Source organism: Engystomops pustulosus, chromosome 5 (assembly GCF_040894005.1).
Source record: "Engystomops pustulosus chromosome 5, aEngPut4.maternal, whole genome shotgun sequence".
Lineage (NCBI taxonomy): Eukaryota > Metazoa > Chordata > Amphibia > Anura > Leptodactylidae > Engystomops > Engystomops pustulosus.
In genome coordinates, this window is record NC_092415.1 from 121,914,560 (window position 1) to 121,936,728 (window position 22,169).

At 43.9% G+C, this 22,169-nt stretch overlaps 1 protein-coding gene and 1 long non-coding RNA gene across 11 annotated transcripts in view; one reads left to right on the forward strand and one right to left on the reverse strand.

Moving 5' to 3' along the window:
• Positions 1-22,169, reverse strand: part of ZNF830 (zinc finger protein 830) — a 1,461,156-nt gene that overhangs the window by 188,734 nt on the left and 1,250,253 nt on the right. The gene's annotated exons all lie outside the window — the stretch shown is intronic.
• On the forward strand, positions 15,956-16,990 carry LOC140134177 (uncharacterized). The gene is made up of 4 exons (XR_011856098.1): positions 15,956-16,198; positions 16,445-16,484; positions 16,565-16,643; positions 16,742-16,990. It is a non-coding gene; the product is annotated as an uncharacterized lncRNA (long non-coding RNA).

Genomic DNA, 22,169 nt, shown 5'->3' on the forward strand with positions numbered 1-22,169 from the left:
ATATTTTGGTGAATATTGTATACTCATGTGGGGTCTGTATCATCTCCTCATATCTTACTGGTTTAGGAAAGTAGATTTTCTTTACATAAGTATCTGGATTTGTACATGTTTTAGAGGAAATTTTGAATGTTAATTACCAAATGCATCGCCTGGTTGTCTGCTTTCTATTCTATAGGTTTTATGGTGCATTTACTTTTTATTCTGTTTTATTGCTATATTTTGCAGGTTGTGACCATTTATACATCTCACTTTTTCTCTATTAATCAATTCTCTATTTCTCTTCTACTGTATTTATCTCATATCCATCTACTCTATAGATCATCTACTTTATAGTTCTGCATCTAGAAATAATCTTTCATATTTATCTTCTATCGTAATAATTATTATGAATAATTTCTTTATTTGTATAGCGCACACAGATTACGCAGCGCTGCACAGAGCTTGCCAGATTAGTCCCTGTCCCCATGGGGCTCACAATCTAATCAATCTACCAGTCATTTTTTGGGGGGTGGGAGGAAACCAGAGGACCCGGAGGAAACCCACACAAATACAGAAAGAACATACAAACTCTATGCAGATGTTGACCAGCGCTGCAAGGCTGAAGTGCTAACCACTGAGCCACGGTGCTGCCCATCAATCTCCCGATCATCTATCTATCTCCTATAAAATTCGCCCATATTATAGTGTGTTTTACCATACTAAAGGGAGCCTCTTGCTGACTGTGACTGGTCATAAAATAGTTTTATTTTGGGGCCCCAATTTTAGTTGGATGTCTGGATGTGAAGGTAATGGGCATTAGTTATCCCTGCACATCACACATAACTGCACATGTGCATTTACCTTACACATGTTGCAGTGAGGACTGATGGGCGGGGCTTCTGATCGGAGCAGAGGAAGTCATTACATGGAGATGCAGAGAGCCAGAGGATTCTCACATAAGGGGTGAAATACTGATAATGAGCATGAAGCCTCTGTAGCTGGTATGTCACCTGCTTCTTGCTAAGTTACTGCAGAGACAAGTGATGAGGCCGGCTGGAGGAGGGTTCTACTGTAGAAGCAACATGCCTGCTAGGACTCCTCTGCGCATGATCGGCCTGAAGAGGAAACTCAGAGGTCGGACAGAGCAACCAGTAGAGAGAGTTGTACACAAGGTCAAAGATTTATTGTACAATAAGGGAGCATAATTTTTAATAGATTCAATTGGCAATAATAACTATATGAACATCATTAATTTAAAATAAATATATTCAACATGGTGGCATAACCCCTTTAAGTATAGTTTTGATGGCCGCTTCAACCAGTGAGCAGCTTTTCAAAGATTTATGAATTAATGAAAATGTTTTAATCCATTCTTGCTGGCAGATAACAATACCTAAGGTTTTTCCCCAAGTTTTCAAGAGATGCGATACTAAAAAAAAAACAAATTATTAGTGATAATAAACTAATAATAATGGGGGACAAGTTAGTTTATTGGAGAGGAGCCAAATTCAGGATAACGAGCTCGGGAGTAATTAAGCAAGAACACAGGATTGCTCTCAGGATAAAAACTCTAATTTTATTAAGCACACATTGTCTTCTATACCCAAAAGAAGGGCAGTTACATGCTAAGCGGTCTTACAATCATTGGACAGTGCCATAGAACCATTTGATAATTTCATAGCAATTGGTAAGTTGTTTCTTAGCTATATTTAATGATTAGCTTATTTTTTTTATTTTTTTTTTTTTTATTAAGAGCCAGGTACAGCTAATTCCATGATTAAGAGTCTTAATAATTGATCAAAGTTCCTTCTGGTCATCTACACAGATTCAGCACAATCATCTTAAAGAGGACCTGTCACCTAAATTTTGCTTAACCCCTTCACGCTCCGTGGCGGATATATCCGCCACGGAGCGCAGTGACTTAGCGCTCAGTGGCGGATATATCCGCCACGGCGCTTATGCCGGCTCGGCTCTGGATCAGAGCCGAACTGGCATCGGGAAACACGGGGTGCCGGCTGTAACTAATAGCCGGCACCCCAGTGTAACACCCGCGATCGGAGTTGTCTCCGATCGCGGGTGCTTAACCCGTTAAATGCCGCGGTCAGCGCGACCGCGGCATCTAACATGCATCTGGGGGATCTTTCCCCCACGATGGGCCCCCCCGAACCGCTTTCGGGGGGCGCCGATCGTTGCTATAGCAACTCTGGGGTCCGATCTGGACCCCAGAGTTACTTGCAAGAATTCCCAGTAAGATGGCGTCTGTGACATCATCTTACTGGCACAGTGCCAGCCTATGCAAGTGTATAGGCTGACACTGATAATACTCTGCAATACATCAGTATTGCAGAATATTATCATGAAGAAGCAATCAGAAGATTGCTTGTTCATGTCCCATGGTATAAAAGTGAAAAAGTAAAAAAAAAAAGTTATTCAATAAAAAAATAAAGTCATAAATCACTAAAAATGCCCCAAACTCCCAAAACATATAAAGAGACATATAACTCAAAAAAAGTCTAAATCATAACACAAACCCCACATATATAGTATCACCGCGTCCGTAACAACCCGTAGAATAAAAGTAAATCATTATTGAACCCCCACGATAAACGCCGTAAAAAAAAACTGTTATAAACCCTCCAAAAATTATGATTTTTACCTTTTCAATCCCACAAAAAATGCTATAAAATGCGATCAAAAAACCATATGTACTCAGACATGATACTGGTGCAAAGTACAACATGTCCCGCAAAAAACACGCCATCAACCAGCTCCGTAGCCAAAAAAGTAACAATGTTATGCCACTTGGAAGACGGCAATACATAAATGATAGATTTTTCCCCACATTAGGGTTTTGTTTGACAAATTTAGTAAAACGTAAGAAAATATATTCATGTCTGGTATCCCCGTAATTGTATCAACCCATAGAATAAAGATAACATGATTATTAGTCTATACGGTGAACACCAAAAAAAAAAAAAGTAAAAAATCCTGTACAGAATTGATGCTTTTCTACTCCTGCCCTCAAAAAAAGTTCCTAAATTTTCAACAATAGGTGATACCAACCCCAAAATGGTAACAATGGAAAAAGCATCTCATCCCGCAAAAAAAAATGCCGTCACATGGCCCAAATAACGAAAAAGCGAAAATTTTATAGCCTTCAAAAGGGGCCAATGAGGAAACTAAAATCCTGGCAGCTGCAGCGCCCTCCTTCCCTTCTGCACCTCGCTGTGCCCCCATAAAACAAGTAACGGCCACATGTGGGGGGTCTTTGTACTCAGGAGAAATTGCAGAACAAATTGTATGGTGGGTTTTCTCTTTTTATATTTTGGAAATGTGTAAATTTTAGTGCTAAATGAACGTATAAGGGAACAATATGACCATTCTTAATTTCACCCCCATTTTGATTCAATTACTATGAAGATCTCAAGGGGTTAACAATCTTCGTAAAAGCTGTTTCTGATAGCTTGAGGGGTGCAGATTTGAAAATGGGTTGGTTATATAGGGGGTTTTGATGCTAAATATGTAAAATTTCATTCAAAACTGTATTTATCCCCAAAATAGTCAATTCTGAAAATCCGGAAAAGCAATATTCTATTTGTAAGCCGCGTGACATCAAAATAAATTATCCAGACAATTCAGAAATTATGAAAATGTAAAGTAGACAAATGGGAAATGTTATTCTGCAAGTTATTTAGGTGGTAAATCTATCTGCCTGAAAACGCAATGATTTAGAATTTCGAAAATGGCAAATTTTTCAAAAAATTTATCATATTTTCTTTTTTTTTGTAAATAAACGCAAAACTTATCTGCCAAAATTTACCACTAAAATGAAGTACAACATGTGGGGAAAAAACAATCTCAGAATCGTTTTGATAAGTAACAGTGTTCAAAAGTTATAACCATATAAAGCGAAGCAAGTCCGAATCCAAAAAATCGGGCTGAGCCTTAAGCTACAAAATGGCTGCGTCCTTAAGGGGTTAATAAAGTAAGCAGCTCCTAGTGCTTGAACAAACGCCGCAGCGTTAGAGTGATAGCGTTACCGGAAACCTTCGGTAACGCTATCAAACACTGCGGCGGGGTACAATGTAATCATCGGACCACTTGCAAAGCGGTCCGATGTATTCATGAGGGGGTGGTCCGAGGCGCTGCCTCTTCCCCGGACCGCCCCGCTCGCTCCATAGGCCGGCAGTGACTGTCGCGAGTAGCAAAGCATCCATACCTTATGTCAAACCGCCCACTTCCTGAAAGTGACAGTTACCACGCCCCCTTTGATTCAGAAGTACACGCCCCTTTGATTTAGTCTTATTTCTCTCCTTTTTTTATGGGGTTTCTATAATGTGAGGGTGCAGGGTTGTTGTAATGTGTGGGTGCCTGGAGGTTGTGCAGAGTGAACCCCCTTTTATGTGATCTGTACCAGATTCATATTATATTGGATGTCACACTTCGTTTAATTTAACTTTAATTGTATATTCATCTAATGCAGTGTTCTTACTTGAAATATAAGACAAGCAAATCGTCCAATTTGGACGTGTGTTCCCAATTGTCACTAAAATATAACTTTTAATAATTTCTAATTTAAAAAGTGAGAGCTAGTAGCGTACAGTGGGTAGAGGGTGAAGGTACAATTCCAGTACACTAAGGTTAAAATTACAGTCAGTTGAGTTGTCAGAGCTTTATTTTTCTCAGTGTCAAATAAGAGGGCAAGTCCTATGAGTGTTTTTGCAGTGTATTAATAATATATTCCGGATTTGTATTTGGCTTCTCACTATGGTCTGATTAGTGAAAAGGGCTCAGGGAGGCATTCACCCCTATCCCTGCTGGTAAGCCTCCATAGGGTATGTGTGGGGGTACATAAGTCCTCCCTATTTAGAGGCGGATTTCACCCACATACTGGTCTCATACTCTAATGGTTAATGTAGTCCTGCCTCTCTTATCCCTATTTAGGTATTTCAATAAGTGTTTTATAAATTCTGCACTCCGGTAAGTTCTCTATAGGCTTTTGCACTCAATAGAATTCAGCTACATTCATATCCCTCTTTTTTGGCTCTACAACTCTGCTGCTGAACTAAAATCCTAAGGGTATAGCCCCCCCCGACATGTTTCGCTGCATAGAGCAGCGTCCTCAGGGGTGCCGGGGCTATAATGAGTCGCTCCTGTCAGTCTTTCTGTAGGTCTAATATGTCCTGTATTTTATTGTAAGGGAATGTCCTATGCTCAAACTGTAAATACCTATTCATGCAATTTTTTATTGATGGCGTATTCTGTCAGACGCGTATCTGAAGGCCGTCAAATGGTTCATGCAATTATACATTTCTACAGAGCGCCGTAGTTTTTCTGTAGATAACTGATCTATCTGTGTATGTGAGATGTGTTTATTTTTGCAACCCGAAAAATTGTTTGGGTCTATAAAGTATGGCTTACCATCAGTATCTTTGTAAGCTTTATTTTCACTCGCTTCAGGGATTGCAGGTAATGATGGCGATCTTTTAGAGTTTTCTGTCATTTCATTACATCTTCTGCGGCAGGTTCAGCGATGCTAAGTTGCCTATTTTCAGTTTTAGGTTTCAAATTCCTGGATCACACTGAAAAATGTAGTTACAGACACGTTTCATGATCTTAGATATTATTATATTAGCTATACATTTTCACATCCCAAAAAAGTTTTATGTATCTATATTACTTTTTCTACCCGCGCCGCTCTGCTTTTTTTCTTCTTGTCATCAGAAGTACGGGTGTCATCTATTACAACAACCTTTCTTTCTACACATAAAAAAAGTATATTTAATAATATTTTTGCGCACAATTATTAAAATATAACTGCTAAATTATATAAGCACTAAGGCCCCTTTCACACTTGCGTTTTTCACGCGCGTTTTCTGCGCGTGCTTTTGACGCGCAGAACTTGCATTGCACTCTGACCCACTGTCACCAATGGGTCTTTTCAGACTTGCATTTTTTTTCATGCACACACGCGCGTTTTTTTTAACGCGCGTTTAAATCTCGACATGCTCTACTTTTGCAAGTCACGCGCGTGAAAAATGCACCATACAAGTCTATGTAGATGCATCAAAAACGCATTGCACTCTGAGACACTTGCAAGTGCAATGCGTTTTTCATGCATCAATTGCCATAGAAAAGATAGAGCTCAGTCCTGAGTCCATTTCACGCACATTTTCTGCGCATGAAAAACGCATTGAAATTGCATCAAAAACGTGCGTGAAAAACAGACACTGAACAAACTCTGACTGAAAACTGATTACACTCTGATGCAAAATGTGTGTTTTTCACTGACCAAAAACTGATCGCACCATGATCAAACTCTGACGTGATCTGCAACGCAAGTGTGGAAGGGGCCTAACCATTAATGAGCAGCTCCATAGCAGAATCTAAATTTGCTTCCGCAGCTGGCTGGTCATACTTCACTGGCACAAAACACTCTTGAGCCGGGAACTGATCACAATGTAACGCCACCATAAAATGCATCACCAATTTCGGTATTCAGAAACTCCACTTAAACAAGGAGATACCCCGCAATCAATTATAAAAAATATCAAAGGCCACTTGACGGAAAAAAGTAAAAAATAAATAAATAAAGATTCTGGTTACCTAATTCAGTATCTGTGATATTACCGGATAGGGACAATGCAATAATATCCTGATAATAATAACTTTACATTAAAAATATACACAGACACAATTTACACTGTAATATAACAAGTAATAAAAAATGTAACTACAACTTACTTTTTGGATGTATTTCTGAAGTAGGTCTTGACGAGTTGTCTAAAGACAAGAGTCTCAATAAGCTTAGAATGCTTAGACAGTTAAGAAAACCTCTGCTTTGTGTGGTCTTATATCCTAGTTTTTTAGCTGGTAAGAGGCCGGAGGTTGGAGTGAAGCGTATGTTTATAAACATGTCAGTAATTGCATGTCAGAGGCATTATTTGAGGGGACTGCCTGTATAGTGTAGGATTATAATCCTATACTATAAAGGCAGTCCCCGGGTTACTTACAAGATAGGGTCTGTAGGTTTGTTCTTAAGTTGAGTTTGTATGTAAATCGGAACTGTATATTTTATAATTGTAATCCCAGCCAGAACTTTTTTGGTCTCTGTGACAATTGGATTTTAAAAATGTTGGGTTGTGATAAGAATCAATATTAACACAAAAGCTTCATTACAGACACCTGTGATAACGGTTACAGCTGATCATTGTAGCCTAAGACTAAAGTACAATAAATTACCAATATCCAGAGGTCCGTTTGTAACTAAGGGTCGTATGTAAGTCGAGTGTTCTTAAGTAGGGGACCGCCTGTACTGAATTATATCATATTATATAAAGCCTTGTATAGAAGGTGTAACAGCGATATACAATCAAATTGCAGATGATTTATTGTTTTCACTGGAAATATGTTGAACATGCACTTTGACAATACACAAATATGGCGCTACTTCACACAACGCAATACATTTAGGTATGTAGACATTTTACCGGATATTTTACTGGTATATAAATCATAGTCAATATTAAATTGATTCTCATGTGGGTGGATAAATTGGTAAGTCTTTATTATGTGATAAAATAAATAAATAAACCATATCATAGGCACATATTGATGTTTAGCAATTAATTATATGATGTTACTACACATTATATATTGTTAACATTTTATAACAAATGCAAATAGTTATTTGCTAACTTGTTTTAAATTCACTAACACCAAAATGACATTCAGGATCAAGAACAGGGACATTAAGGCATGGATATTTCAAATGATAATGCAACATTATTTTGTTTCTCATTCCTGGAGGGAATTTAGTATTTAGCTGCATTATCCAGTGGGCATTGCGATCGAATAGAAGACACCCTCATATCTTCATCTCTTTAAGGTAAGGAAATATTACTGGAAATGAAATGTAATGCATGAAGTATGTAATATAATAGATGGACTAGATACAGGGGATGCTGACAATACGGGCTGCAAAAGCAGTATCACTCTACTATTCTCACCAAGTAGAATTGCCTTCAGCAAACATGATATTAAATCTCTAACGTCGTCTAATTTAGCCTTGTTTCAATTCAGTAACATTTAGAATATACTGCATGCTAGGTGAGCTGCCGGCTGCCTCCATGTCTAGTCATTGTGGGCCATGATGAAAAGTAATTATTGGCTTTAGAAAATTAAGAACAATCTCATTGGAATGAACACCTTCTGTGTCTACTGTGTGCACTGTATGTCTTAGGGCATTCAGACCTTGAGTATTTGCATTTAATATCTGTGCAAAAATCTAGATTAAAATCAGTCTGGGAAATGATTTACTGTATATACTCGTGTATAAGCCGAGTTTTTCAGCACAAAAAATGTGCTGAAAAACGTCCCCTCGGCTTATACACGAGTCTATAACAAAAAAAATTACCCACTTAAAAAAAAAAAAAAAACTTAAATACTAACCCTCCGATGTCGGCGCGGCTTACCGATGTCCCCGATGTCAGCGCGTCCCGTCTTCTTTCTTCTCCGCGGCTCCTCTTCTCTCTTCTATCTTCCGGCATGGAGGCGGCCATGGTTTCTTAGTGGCCGGGCATACTAGGACGTCAGCAGCGGCCGCGTCATAGTATGCGCATGCTAGAAGAAAACATGGCCGCGTCCATGCCGGAAGAGAGAAGAGGAGCCGCGGAGAAGAAAGAAGACGGGACGCGCTGACATCGGGAACATCGGTAAGTCGCGCCGACATCGGGGAGCAACGCTTACATCGGAGGGCGAGTATATAAGTTTATTTTTTTAAGGGCCGTGGGGGCAGGCTGGCTGTATACTACTAGGGGCTGCTGTATACTTCTAGGGGCTGCTGTATACTTCTAGGGGCTTGCTGTATACTACTGGGGCTTGCTGTATACTACTAGGGGCTTGCTTGCTGTATACTACTAGGGGCTTGCTTGCTGTATACTACTAGGGGCTTGCTTGCTGTATACTACTAGGGGCTTGCTTGCTGTATACTACTAGGGGCTTGCTTGCTGTATACTACTAGGGGCTTGCTTGCTGTATACTACTAGGGGCTTGCTTGCTGTATACTACTAGGGGCTTGCTTGCTGTATACTACTAGGGGCTTGCTTGCTGTATACTACTAGGGGCTTGCTAGCTGTATTCTACTAGGGGCTTGCTTGCTGTATTCTACTAGGGGCTTGCTTGCTGTATTCTACTAGGGGGCTGCTGTATACTACTAGGGGGCTGCTGTATACTACATGGGGGCTGGCAGGCTGTATACTACTGGGGGGGGTTTAACCAATGCATTTCCCACCCTCGGCTTATACTCAAGTCAGTAGTTTTTCCCAGTTTTTGGTGGTATAATTAGGGGTCTCGGCTTATACTCGAGTCGGCTTAGACTCGAGTATATACGGTAATTCTACCTCCCTCAAAAATGAAGAGGGCTTCCGCAGTTTCATTCAAAAGTAGAAAAAGAGCAGATATGAACCTGTGAATTCTGCCATGGATTCTTAAATAAAAATGTATATCTGCTTTGAGATCCTTAACAAGTGTTCTTAGACTCACAGCCATGTCTAATCTGTCAGGAAGTACACATCACCACATTAATGCTGAAGTGATAAGATAAGGGAAAATTAGGAAATACTACCTTTACACAACCCCAAGAGCCACACGAGAATCACTGAAACATGATTGCAATCTTGTATCAGGTACTGTGTGGGGCTTTATTGTCTAGGATTGTTGTGACAGATTGTCTTTAAGCAAAGACAAATCACCAGTTTCATAAACATCATATGAAATCTAAATAATATCTAGTTTAGATAAATATTTATATGCCTCATACCAATACTTACAAATTTGCGGTATCTTCAGGTCACATAGAATTTCCATCATATTTCTAACCCTCCATTATTCACACTTTTTGTCACTAAAGTGGCAGAGAACATTTCATATTTTAGTTACATTAGACATGGCTGTGAGTCTAAGGACACTTGTTAAGGATTTCAAAGCAGATATTCATTTTTATTTAAGAATACATGGCAGCAGAGGTCGCACTAACATTTTTCCAGAAGGGTAAAAATACTCCTCTCACCATTTTTGAGGAGTATGAAAATTTTGGTATTACGCCGCGCACACACTCCACTCCACTCCACAATGCGCACACACTCCACTCCACACTGCGCGCACACTCCACTCCACACTGCGCACACTCCCCTCCCCTCCCCTCCACTCCACACTGCGCACACTCCCCTCCACTCCACTGCGCGCACTCCCCTCCCCTCCACTCCACACTGCGCGCACTCCCCTCCCCTCCACTCCACACTGCGCGCACTCCCCTCCCCTCCACACTGCGCGCACTCCCCTCCCCTCCACTCCACACTGCGCGCACTCCCCTCCCCTCCACTCCACACTGCGCGCACTCCCCTCCCCTCCACTCCACACTGCGCGCACTCCCCTCCCCTCCACTCCACACTGCGCGCACTCCCCTCCCCTCCACTCCACACTGCGCGCACTCCCCTCCCCTCCACTCCACACTGCGCGCACTCCCCTCCCCTCCACACTGCGCGCACTCCCCTCCCCTCCACTCCACACTGCGCACACTCCCCTCCACTCCACTCCACACTGCGCACACTCCCCTCCACTCCACTCCACACTGCGCACACTCCCCTCCACTCCACTCCACACTGCGCACACTCCCCTCCACTCCACTCCACACTGCGCACACTCCCCTCCACTCCACTCCACACTGCGCACACTCCCCTCCACTCCACTCCACACTGCGCACACTCCCCTCCACTCCACTCCACACTGCGCACACTCCCCTCCACTCCACTCCACACTGCGCACACTCCCCTCCACTCCACTCCACACTGCGCACACTCCCCTCCACTCCACTCCACACTGCGCACACTCCCCTCCACTCCACTCCACACTGCGCACACTCCCCTCCACTCCACTCCACACTGCGCACACTCCCCTCCACTCCACTCCACACTGCGCACACTCCCCTCCACTCCACACACTCCCCTCCACTCCACTCCACACTGCGCACACTCCCCTCCACTCCACTCTGCGCACACTCCCCTCCCCTCCACTCCACACTGCGCACACTCCCCTCCCCTCCACTCCACACTGCGCACACTCCCCTCCCCTCCACACTGCGCACACTCCCCTCCCCTCCACTCCACACTGCGCACACTCCCCTCCCCTCCACTCCACACTGCGCACACTCCCCTCCCCTCCACTCCACACTGCGCACACTCCCCTCCCCTCCACTCCACACTGCGCACACTCCCCTCCACTCCACTCCACACTGCGCACACTCCCCTCCACTCCACTCCACACTGCGCACACTCCCCTCCACTCCACTCCACACTGCGCACACTCCCCTCCACTCCACTCCACACTGCGCACACTCCCCTCCACTCCACTCCACACTGCGCACACTCCCCTCCACTCCACTCCACACTGCGCACACTCCCCTCCACTCCACTCCACACTGCGCACACTCCCCTCCACTCCACTCCACTGCGCACACTCCCCTCCACCCCACTGCGCACACTCCCCTCCACTCCACTCCACACTGCGCACACTCCCCTCCCCTCCACTCCACACTGCGCACACTCCCCTCCACTCCACACTGCGCACACTCCCCTCCACTCCACACTGCGCACACTCCCCTCCCCTCCACTCCACACTGCGCACACTCCCCTCCCCTCCACTCCACACTGCGCACACTCCCCTCCCCTCCACTCCACACTGCGCACACTCCCCTCCACTCCACACTGCGCACACTCCCCTCCACTCCACACTGCGCACACTCCCCTCCACTCCACTCCACACTGCGCACACTCCCCTCCCCTCCACTCCACACTGCGCACACTCCCCTCCACTCCACTCCACACTGCGCACACTCCCCTCCACTCCACTCCACACTGCGCACACTCCCCTCCACTCCACTCCACACTGCGCACACTCCCCTCCACTCCACTCCACACTGCGCACACTCCCCTCCACTCCGCACACTCCCCTCCACTCCACTCCACACTGCGCACACTCCCCTCCACTCCACTCTGCGCACACTCCCCTCCCCTCCACTCCACACTGCGCACACTCCCCTCCCCTCCACTCCACACTGCGCACACTCCCCTCCCCTCCACTCCACACTGCGCACACTCCCCTCCCCTCCACTCCACACTGCGCACACTCCCCTCCACTCCACACTGCGCACACTCCCCTCCACTCCACTCCACACTGCGCACACTCCCCTCCACTCCACTCCACACTGCGCACACTCCCCTCCACTCCACTCCACACTGCGCACACTCCCCTCCACTCCACACTGCGCACACTCCCCTCCACTCCACTCCACACTGCGCACACTCCCCTCCACTCCACTCCACACTGCGCACACTCCCCTCCACTCCACTCCACACTGCGCACACTCCCCTCCACTCCACTCCACACTGCGCACACTCCCCTCCACTCCACTCCACACTGCGCACACTCCCCTCCACTCCACTCCACACTGCGCACACTCCCCTCCACTCCACTCCACACTGCGCACACTCCCCTCCACTCCACTCCACTGCGCACACTCCCCTCCACCCCACTGCGCACACTCCCCTCCACTCCACACTGCGCACACTCCCCTCCACTCCACACTGCGCACACTCCCCTCCACTCCACACTGCGCACACTCCCCTCCACTCCACACTGCGCACACTCCCCTCCACTCCACACTGCGCACACTCCCCTCCCCTCCACTCCACACTGCGCACACTCCCCTCCCCTCCACACTGCGCACACTCCCCTCCACTCCACTCCACACTGCGCACACTCCCCTCCACTCCACACTGCGCACACTCCCCTCCACTCCACTCCACACTGCGCACACTCCCCTCCACTCCACTCCACACTGCGCACACTCCCCTCCCCTCCACTCCACACTGCGCACACTCCCCTCCCCTCCACTCCACACTGCGCACACTCCCCTCCACTCCACACTGCGCACACTCCACTCCACTACACACAGCGCACACTCCACTCCACTCCACACAGCGCACACTCCACTCCACTACACACAGCGCACACTCCACTCCACTCCACACAGCGCACACTCCACTCCACTCCACACAGCGCACACTCCACTCCACTCCACACAGCGCACACTCCACTCCACTCCACACAGCGCACACTCCACTCCACTCCACACAGCGCACACTCCACTCCACTCCACACAGCGCACACTCCACTCCACTCCACACAGCGCACACTCCACTCCACTCCACACAGCGCACACTCCACTCCACTCCACACAGCGCACACTCCACTCCACTCCACACAGCGCACACTCCACTCCACTCCACACAGCGCACACTCCACTCCACTCCACACAGCGCACACTCCACTCCACTCCACACAGCGCACACTCCACTCCACTCCACACAGCGCACACTCCACTCCACTCCACACAGCGCACACTCCACTCCACTCCACACAGCGCACACTCCACTCCACTCCACACAGCGCACACTCCACTCCACTCAGCGCACACTCCACTCCACTCAGCGCACACTCCACTCCACACAGCGCACACTCCACTCCACACAGCGCACACTCCACTCCACTCCACACAGCGCACACTCCACTCCACTCCACACAGCGCACACTCCACTCCACACAGCGCACACTCCACTCCACTCCACACAGCGCACACTCCACTCCACTCCACACAGCGCACACTCCACTCCACTCCACACAGCGCACACTCCACTCCACTCCACACAGCGCACACTCCACTCCACTCCACACAGCGCACACTCCACTCCACTCCACACAGCGCACACTCCACTCCACACAGCGCACACTCCACTCCACTCCACACAGCGCACACTCCACTCCACTCCACACAGCGCACACTCCACTCCACTCCACACAGCGCAAACTCCACTCCACTACACACAGCGCACACTCCACTCCACTACACTACACACAGCACACACTACACACAGCACACACTACACACAGCACACACTACACCCCACTACACACAGCACACACAACACTGCACACACTCACCCGGCCTTGCTCTTAAGTCCCATCGGGATCACATAACCGCAGGCAGGTAGGGAGATGGAGCAGAGCAGGACAGGACAGGACAGGGGCCTGCGCTCTCGCTCCGGAGCGTTGCTGACACAGATCACTGTGTCACGTGTTCTGCTGAGCGGCCCGGCGCGCGCTGTGATAGCGCTACAGACACATACCTCTTTTGCAGCGCGCGCCGGGCCGCTCAGCCTGCACGCTACAGGGAATAATTGCCAAGCGTAACTTTACGCATGGCAATTATTTTGGGGGGTAATGGCGCGTGGTGAGGCGTTAATGCGACCTCTGCATGGCAGAATTTACAGGTTCACATCTGATCTTTTTCAACTTGTGAATGAAACTGCGGAAACCCTTTTCATTTTTGAGGGAGGTAGAATGAGATCATTTTCCAGACTGATTTTAATCTAGATTTTTACACAGATATTCAATGCAAATACTCGAGGTCTGAATGCCCTAAGACAAACAGTGCATCGTAGACACAGAAGGTGTTCATTCCAATGATCTTGTTCTTAATTTTCTAAAGCCAATAATTATTTCACATCATGTCCCACAATGACTAGACATGGAGGCAGCCGGCAGCTCACCTAGCATGCAGTATATTCTAAATGTTACTGAATTGAAACAAGGTTAAATTAGAAGTTTTTAGAGATTAATATCATGTTTGCCAATGGCAATTCTACTTGGTGAGAATAGTAGAGTGATAATGCTTTTGCAGCTCGTATTGTCAGCATCCACTGTATCTAGTCCATCGATTATATTACATAATTCATGCATTACATTTCATTTCCAGTAATAAAGACTCCTCATATCTTCATCTCTTTAAGGTAAGGAAATATCCTTACCTTAAAGAGATGAAGTTATGAGGAGTCTTCTATTCGATCGCAATGGCCACTGGATAATGCAGCTAAATACTAAATTCCCCCCAGGAATGAGAAACAAAATAATGTTGCATTATCATTTGAAATATCCATGCCTTAATGTCCCTGTTCTTGATCCTGAATGTCATTTTGGTGTTAGTTATTTGCTAACTTGTTTTAAATTCACTATTTGCATTTGTTATAAAATGTTAACAATATATAATATGTGTAGTAACATTGTATAATTAATTGCTAAACATCAATATGCGCCTATGATATGGTTTATTTAGTTATTTTATCACATAATAAAGACTTACCAATTTATCCACCAACATGAGAATCAATTTAATATTGACTACTGTATATACTGGCGTATAAGACTACTTTTTAACCCCTTAAAATAATGGCTACAGTGGGGGGTCGTCTTATACGCCGGATATACGGGGGCCGCACTGTGTGAGGTGTTTTTTTTCCCCCGTCAGCGCGCAGAGAGCCGCTTCCTGGGACCGCCGCGCATGCGCGGCAGTCCGCCTCTCACAGTCATTAGAAGAGGCTTAGTACGCGCTGACGGGGCGGCGCACTGTATGCTAATGCAGCCACCCTGTCACAGCGGTCGGCGTCACAGAGCTGGGGGTCACAGGCGGCACTTACAGAAGCATGTCGGATCTTCATTAATATCATCTTCATTAATATCGCAGCTTACAGTTCACCAGGCACTTGCTCTCTTGTTTGTTTTGCAAAGTTTTAAGCAGACTTTTTTTCATTTGGGAGAAGGGTAGTCTTATACAGTGAGTATATACCAAATTCTATATTTTTAGGGCAGAAGTTGGGGGTCGTCTTATACGCCGGCATATACGGTATATTTATGCTTTATATACCATATCCGTTAAAATGTCTACATACCTAAATGTATTGCATTGTGTGAAGTAGCGCCATATTTGTGTATTGTCAAAGCACATGTTCAACATATTTCCAGTGAAAACAATAAATCACCTGCAATTTGATTGTATATCGCTGTTACACCTTCTATACAAGGCTTTATATAATATGATATAATTCAGTATAGTATAGGATTATATCAAATAATGCCTCTGACATGCAATTACTGACATGTTATAAACATACGCTTCACTCCAACCCCCAACCTCTTATCAGCTGAAAAACCAGGATATAAGACACACAAAGCAGAGGTTTCCTTAACTGTCTAAGCATTCTAAGCTTATTGAGACTCTTGTCTTTAGACAACTCGTCAAGACCTACTTCAGAAATACATCCAAAAAGTAAGTTGTAGTTACATTTTTTATTACTTGTTATATTACAGTGTAAATTGTGTTTGTGTATATTTTTAATGTAAAGTTGTTATTTTTAAATGGAGAATCTGGATAATATTGCATTGTCCCTATCCGATAATATCACAGATACTCAATTAGGTAACCAGAATCTTTATTTATTTTTTATTTTTTTTTTTTTATCAAAGTCGCTTTGATATTTTCTATAATTGATTGTGGGGTATCTCCTTGTTTAAGTGGAATTTCTGAATACCGAAATTGGAGCTGCTCATTAATGGTTAGTGCTTATATAATTTAGCAGTTATATTTTAATAATTGTGCGCAAAAGTATTATTAAATATACATTTTTTCATGTAGAAAGAAAGCTTGTTGTAATAGATGACACCCGTACTTCTGATGACAAGAAGAAAAAAGCAGAGCGGCGCGGGTAGAAAAAGTAATATAGATACATAAAACTTTTTTTGGATGTGAAAATGTATAGCTAATGTAATAATATCTAAGATCATTAAACGTGTCTATAAATACATTTTTCAGTGCGATGCAGGAAATTGAAACCTAAAACTGAAAATAGGCAACTTAGCATCGCTGAACCTGCCGCAGAAGATGTAATGAAATGACAGAAAACTCTAAAAGATCGCCATCATTACCTGCAATCCCCGAAGCAAGTTAAAATAAAGCTTACAAAGATACTGATGGTAAGCCACACTTTATAGACCCAAACAATTTTTGTGTTGCAAAAATAAACACATCTCACATACACAGATAGATCAGTTATCTACAGAAAAACTACGGCACTCTGTAGAAATGTATAATTGCATGAACCGTTTGACGGCCTTCAGATATGTGTCTGACAGAATACGCCATCAATAAAATCTTGCATGAATAGGTATTTACAGTTTGAGCATAGGACATTCCCTTACAATAAAATACAGGACATATCAGACCTGCAGAAAGACTGGCAGGAGCGACTTGCTGAGTATAAAAAGATAGCTGGTGAACATAATTTATGACTAGATATGACTGGTAGGGGTCTGAACAAAGTTAACAAGGGCAAAGCATTTCTTTTTAAAAGATAGGGCACCCATCCTGGTGAAGAATTTGAGAAATATTTGAATATAACTATTAAAGTTATGTATCACAGTCAGGGGGCTTGGTGTAAGAAAACAATATCCTGAAATATATTTTAATTGTTGTCCTTTCCAGATACCCATGGTACAGCATTTTGAGAGACCTGACTCAGAGTCACAGCCTGCTAAAAAACAAAATACCTACTGGCTGGGACATATTTCTGCCATGGCTGAACTAAATATCCCCTCTACAGTTGTGGGTAATTCAACTATGCGAGGGAATCTTGAAGAAATAAAAATGGCATTTGGATCATTCACTTCTACACGTAGAGGCATATCTATTTCATCCACCCTAACGGGGATAACACAGGGGCAGTTTAATCCCAAAGAAAAGGGGGCTCCCCTTATTACAAACTGCGTGGCTAACTCTGTAATGCAATTGTATCTACTAGTTTTATACATGCTGATATAGCATATTGGGCAAGTGTATTTAAACTTCTGTTTTTTTGTGTAAAAAGTATATCCCTGTCAGGTACTTCCTGACAGATTTTCCCTTATCTTAGCACTTCAGCATTCATGTAACTTTGTTTTTTTCTTTTCTGATACATGTACATCATATTGCATCATACAGTGTAATTAATGTAGGGGCAGTGTGCTAATGGGATCTTACCAGCTGAGAACAGAATATAAGGACAGAGCGACCCTTAGATTCTAAACTTATTGAGCCTCTCACAGGCTCTTGTCCAGACCTTCTACAGAAAACATACAAAATGTTATTCTTTGCTGTATAAATTTTTGCTCAATATTTAACTTTGTATTAAAGTTATATTAAACTCTGTGTTACAACATAGTAATATTTCTTTTTATCTGGGATATTGTTTTTTGTATCAGAAAAAAGGGAGAAAGGGAAATAGGACTATGTGTGACACCGATAATATGAATCTGCTACAGATCACATAAAAGGGAGTTCACTCTACACAACCTCTCTGCACACCAACCAGCCACCCTTTAATCTATGATTAAACATTGTATATAAATGTTATAAATGCCCAATTAAAGTTAAATTAAACTATGTGTGACATTTGATATAATATGAATCTGGTACAGATCACATAAAAGGGGGTTCACTCTGCACAACAACCCTGCACCCTCACATTATATTAACCCTATAAAAAAAGGGAGAGAAATAAGACTAAATCAAAGGGGCGTGTACTTCTGAATCAAAGGGGGCGTGGTACCTGTCACTTTCAGGAAGTGGGCGGTTTGACATAAGGTATGGACGCTTTACTACTGTCGCACACTAGGCGGCAGTCACCGCCCCTAGCCATGCGCCAACACCGCCCCCTCATGAATACGGCGGACAGCTTTGTGATTACACGGTGATAACACAATTACACCTTACCCCGCCGCAGTGTTTGATAGCGTTACCGGAGGTTTCCGGAAACACTGTCACTCTAACACTTCGGTGTTTGTTCAATTGGCGTTGATAAATTGGGTGACAGGTCCTCTTTAAATTGAACTAAGGGAAATAGGCTCTCAATAAGGGGATGTATAAGGGGATATATAATCCATCCCTATCAGTGGTTTTAACCCTTTGGTTGAAGAGAGGGCAATATCCATGAGCTTTTTGTTGCACAATGGAAGAGGGTTTCCAATGTTGTTACAAAACCTTTGTATAGCAGTGTATTGAAACTCTGAAATGGCTATATAACAAATTCCTATTCCGGAGGTGAAAGAAAAGGAAAACCACAGAATGGTTAAAGGCACCAGCAAAGATCCTTTCTGTACTCAAAGCACAAAAGCCCAATCTGACTTGGACAAATGTCTCCAGAAAAAATCCCCACCTGGGCGACGGAGCACATCTAATACCCTCAACTACAACCCAGAGCTTGAGGAGACCTCAAAAGCCGAAAGTGGAGGTGGAGAAGACCATGGACTCCTCCTCTATTTTTCAAATATCACAGAAATTGATGCAAAGAATAATAGAGAATGCCCTAAACCCCTCCCGCCAGGTCCCTGTGCATGGAAAGGGCTTGCGGGCCGAGCCCTCTCCATAGCTGGTAAGTCTTTGCTGCACATTGCAGCAAAGGCTTACCGGTAAAACCCGCAATGGTGCCTGGTGCCACATGGGCGCCGCCACCATGTCGCGGATCATCGCTCCCTGTTTAGTCATCAGGGAGCGGCGATCCGTCACCATGGTAGCCTCGGTCACCCCCCTTTCAATAGAACTGATATAAATAAACAGTAAAAATTCTAAACACATTAGGTATCGACGTGTCCGAAAATGCCTGATCTATCAAAATATAACAACGCTTTTTCACTGCGTTTTACCCCATAGCAGAAAATAGCGCCCAAAGTTGAAAATGACTTTTTTGCCACTTTGAAATATATAAAGTAATCAATAAAAAGTGATCAAAAGATCGCACAGTCCTAAAAAATGATAGCAATGAAAACACCATCAAAAGTCGCAAAAAATGAAACTACCCACAGCTGCGTACACCAAAGTATGAAAAAGTTATTGGTGCAAGAAGATGGTAAAATTAAAAAAAAAATTGTACAAGAGGTTTTAATTTGTGTAAATGTTCGAAAACATTATAAAACCTATACAAATTTGTTATCCCCACTGGCATGTTCTGTATTGATTTTTTCTCATGAATTATTATACATTTTATTGGTATACCATTCAACTGGGGAGTATTGAGCTCTTTACACCTGTGGTGTGGGTGTTTTTTTAAGTGTTTTTAATTTGTTTTGTCGAGATTTAATAAAGTTGAGGAATTTTTCCACATACATCTGTCTTTTCTTCTATTTTGTGCTTACAAATTTGTTATCCCCGTAATTACAACCCAAAGAATAAAGTAGACATGCCATTTGGGGTGCACAGTGAAATCAGTAAAATCGAAGCCCAAAAGAAAACGTCACAAATGCTTTTTTTAAACATTTTCACTGCAATTGGAATTTTTTTCCCGCTCCCCGGTACACGGCAGGGAATATTAAATGCAGTCACTTTGAAGAGCGATTTGTTACGCAAAAAATAAGCCATCACACAGCTCTTTATGTGGAAAAATAAAAAAGTTATAGATTTTTGAAGGTGGGGAGTGAAAAATGGAAGTGAAAAAACTAAAAAGGGCCAAGTCGTTAAGGGGTTAAACCAGTCATGAAAGAACTCTATGATATAAAAAAGGATATAGGGCAACTAGGAAGCCGCCTGGAACAAATTTGAAGAGAACCAAACATGGGCTGACGTAACAATCTTAGAATCAAGGGGCTGCCCGAAAGTGTACCTCAAAACATTATGCAAGATTTGGTCCTTATGATAGATGATTAAACCTTGCTGGACGAAGACATGGCCTCCTTAGTGGCGATAGAAAGAGCTCATAGGGCATTGCGCCCCAAACCAAAAGACAACGAGCTGCCAAGATATATATGTAGACTTCTCAAGTCCTCCCTTAGAGCTCCCATACTACGAAAGGCCAGAGACACCCCAGATCTACAATTCAAAGAAGCTTGTCTCCCAATTTTCCAAGACATATCCCCAGTAACACTAAACAAAAGAAGGCTCATTCATCCAGTCACAGAAGCACTGTGCCAAAAGAAGATTCAGTACAGAAGACTCTTCCCTATTAGACTGTCCTTCCAGATTAATGGCTCCACGAAAATAATCCGGGGACCAGAAGACCCCCATCCCTATCTGTGATGACATTAACTTAGACCGAAACAGCGTCCCATTGTGGCTGCAGATTACAGATGTTGCACTATTGCCAGCACTTCCAGAAGCCCCAGACTGGCAAACAGGTCAAGCAGGAAAAGGTTGAACATGTCAATTGACTGACCCACTGCAGAGGACATTCTGTAACTGTCGAATAATCGTGAGTGACATGAACACTGTTGACGCGTTATGCTCAAGAAGTCTCCTGTGATCCTCCATGCTTGATTATGGACTAAAAGGATTATAGGAACAAGTTTGCCAGTATATGCTCTGGCTCTATGTTTACCATGTTCACTATGTTTAACACGTTCATCTTATCTAACTTAGTTAGGGTCACATTTCTCGAAAGGTCGAGTGGTTACTTACCATCTATAGAGCCTGTATAACCAAGTGGGAGACATGGGGAGGCACCACTATGCTCCCCGCTGTGGGATTTCATGATCATAGCTCACCACTCAAACACTTTCCTGGGCTTGCATTGCTAATTTGGTTAGCACAACCCGTTCCAACAAACACTCGATATTCCCTCCAGTTAACACACACTGACACCCCATATTTAAAATACCTACGCCCCCCAGTCACAAATATATGGCAGATATTACCATATCATTGTGAAACATCCAGGGATTAAACTCCCCGCTGAAACTCTCACATATTTTCCAGCTCCTAAAAGAGACTCAAATCTGACAATATAATACTCCAGGAAACACACTTCAAGTTAAACAATATACCATCCCTCCGAACTACGTATTACTCTAAATAGTTCCATGCTTCTCTCCAAAAGCAAGGGGGTAATACCCTCCCTTTTAGATCAACTGCCATATAACTGACACGGAAGGGAGATATCTGTTCCTGAAAGGACACACAGTTCATATGCAAGGGACAATCGCAGCTTTATACGCCCAAAACTCACATAAGATTGACTGGCTGTTTCAGACTTTAGGGAAATTACGCCACTTCAGAAAAGGTATCTGCATCATTGAAGGAGGGGGGAGGGGGCTCAAATGCTGCCTTGAACCCGCAATAGACTCTTCTTCTAACAAAAATAGATCGCCACTCAGGAAGCTTAAATCTCTCCACAAAACCCTTCAAGATATGTCCCTCAGAGATGTCTGGCGCACTATACATCCTTCTGAAAGGGAATACACTTTTTTCTACATTCCCCACAAATGTTAATCAGTGACTA